Source organism: Haliaeetus leucocephalus, unplaced genomic scaffold (genome assembly GCF_000737465.1).
Source record: "Haliaeetus leucocephalus isolate CR32 unplaced genomic scaffold, Haliaeetus_leucocephalus-4.0 Scaffold696, whole genome shotgun sequence".
In the NCBI taxonomy this organism is placed as follows: Eukaryota; Metazoa; Chordata; class Aves; order Accipitriformes; family Accipitridae; genus Haliaeetus; species Haliaeetus leucocephalus.
The window spans coordinates 2,130,176-2,132,238 of record NW_010973132.1 but is presented as its reverse complement, the minus strand read 5'-3'; the positions used below and the strand labels follow the sequence as shown (position 1 = coordinate 2,132,238).

General features: G+C 45.6%; 1 protein-coding gene across 1 annotated transcript in view; it reads right to left on the bottom strand.

Annotated features, from left to right (window-relative positions):
- Positions 1 to 1,229, bottom strand: part of INO80 (INO80 complex subunit) — a 71,548-nt gene extending 70,319 nt beyond the window's left edge. The window contains exon 1 of the mRNA XM_010580083.1: positions 1,210 to 1,229. The gene's annotated coding sequence lies outside the window, so the exon portion shown is untranslated. The remainder of the gene's footprint in view (positions 1 to 1,209) is intronic.
- Positions 1,230 to 2,063: the final 834 nt, after the last annotated feature.

The following is a 2,063-nucleotide window of genomic DNA, read 5'->3' as shown; positions in this document are numbered from 1 at the left end:
TCCTCCGCCACCCCGGGGCCGAGGGCCGGCCAGGCGCCTCTCTGCCTTCCCGGGGGCCGAGCGGGCGGGCAGCGAGGCTTCCCCTCCCTCCAAAGCAGGCAGAAGGCGGCCTGTGCCCGGCCCGGCCTCCCCCGCGGGGAGCTGGAAGCGGGGCACCGTCACGCTTAACAGCAAGGCGGGCGGAAAGGGGGGAAGTGGTGGAGCGACGGGCTTTTTTTTTTCTTTTCTTTTATTTTACCGCGTTCCCTTCGTCGCTTGTGAAGAATCGCATCGCAGGAGCTGAGGGCAAAACGGGCCTGGAAGTTAACTGCGGGGACACGTCGCAGTGTCGACACGGCTGTTGAGAACCCGTTAAGTTGTGTATTTACAGTAAATCCTTAAACGAGTGATTAATCCAGATCACTTACGGCCTGGAGATTTGTACTTCATGACTAAGCTCTGTGTCATCCTAGCACGCAGTAGGTACCACAAGGACTAGGAAATAAAAATAAGACCGTTGCTACCGCCCCGGTAGAACTTCACTACAGAGTTGCCCCGAGTAGTTACAGTACTTACTTCCCTAACTACAACCAGCACTTAACGTCATTTAAGAAGTTTACATGATTTTGTCGCTACCAAGCTTGGAAAACTGGACTGCTAGCACCCAGCAGCATGATGCAGATCACTTAAAGAAAAAATTATCTTTTTTCTCCTTTAAGAAAATTGTCATTTTCAATCTTGTGCATCAATGACTGATGACTCCATTCCAATCTGTTTCTTTTTTTTATGCTGTTCCCAAAAGAGAACAGGGGAAAGCTGCAGCCATGCTTACCCAGGAAGGTTTTGCAACTTAATGTAGTGGCACGGATGCAGTTACTGTCAAGTCCCCGTCTGAAAATCCTCACTCCATTACGGTACAGTTCCAGCCAGAGATTTACCTCTCAGAAGAGGCTGAGAATGCAGCTCAGCCTCTTAATGAGAAGGGTGCCTTTAGCAATTAGTTTGTATCCTGCACAGAGACACTCAACTGCTCTTCTACGTCCCAGACTTGAAGACTTCACATCCTACCTCCTCTTCCTCACCTCCTTCCTTTACTTGATATAAGGTCATTTTCTCTCTCCCTCTCCTAATAGGACTGGACGGATCCAGATTATTTCAGTTGTGGAAATATAATGTAAGTGCTCTTGAGCCATCTCTGGCTTAGAAGAGCCTGCACGTTCCACACCGTACGTCACTGATGTGTGATAACACATCACTGCTTGGAAGAATCTTGCTCCGGATGAATGATGTGAGTTCCAGTGCTGGAGAGGGGCTCAGTCCACTGCCAGCATCTCCTAGCAGACCAAATGAAACACGGACTCAATTTCCAAATAAAAAGTTGTACGACAAACTTGTTTCAAGCCTGCTTTATTTTTCTAAAGTGAACTGAGACAAAGGAACTATTCAGTTTGATTACAGAATACTGTTAAGGGTTTTAAAAAAAATATGTGCAAAATGTACTGACAAAGAGCAAGCCTTGGAAGTTTTTCTGCTGATTTTTCTGCCACTCCCAGAAGCAAGCAAGTCCTATCTATAGTTTCAAAGAAGAGACCTATTTAAATACTGCTGGTCTAGTACTCTTCATAGAGAGAAAAAAACACACACCAAAATACATTTCCCCGAATGATATTTAAAAGAAATGCACAAGGATGCATCATAAGCATCTAGTCACACCAATTTACATCCAAAGAAAAATGGCTCAAACAGGTATGTACTCACATGCAGACGTCATGTCCCTTGCAACCTGACATCGTTACTCTTAACATTTGCAGCCCGATGCCCAGATTGTTCTTAGGCTGCAGTCTGGTTGGGACAGTGACCGTTACCTCTTCCATTCTTCCCTATTTCATGTTGTTCATCAGCGTTCACTGATCCTCATAACCACAACCCTGAGAACAAAACCTTCCTTATGCTTAAGGTGCTCCCCACCCTGTCTGAAGCATTTGAATAGCAAAACATGCAATATTTTTTATGTATTTCAAAACCAAAGAATTTTCAACAGTCGTGTGCTTGCAAGTCAAATATAGCCATAGGCCAAAAAAATG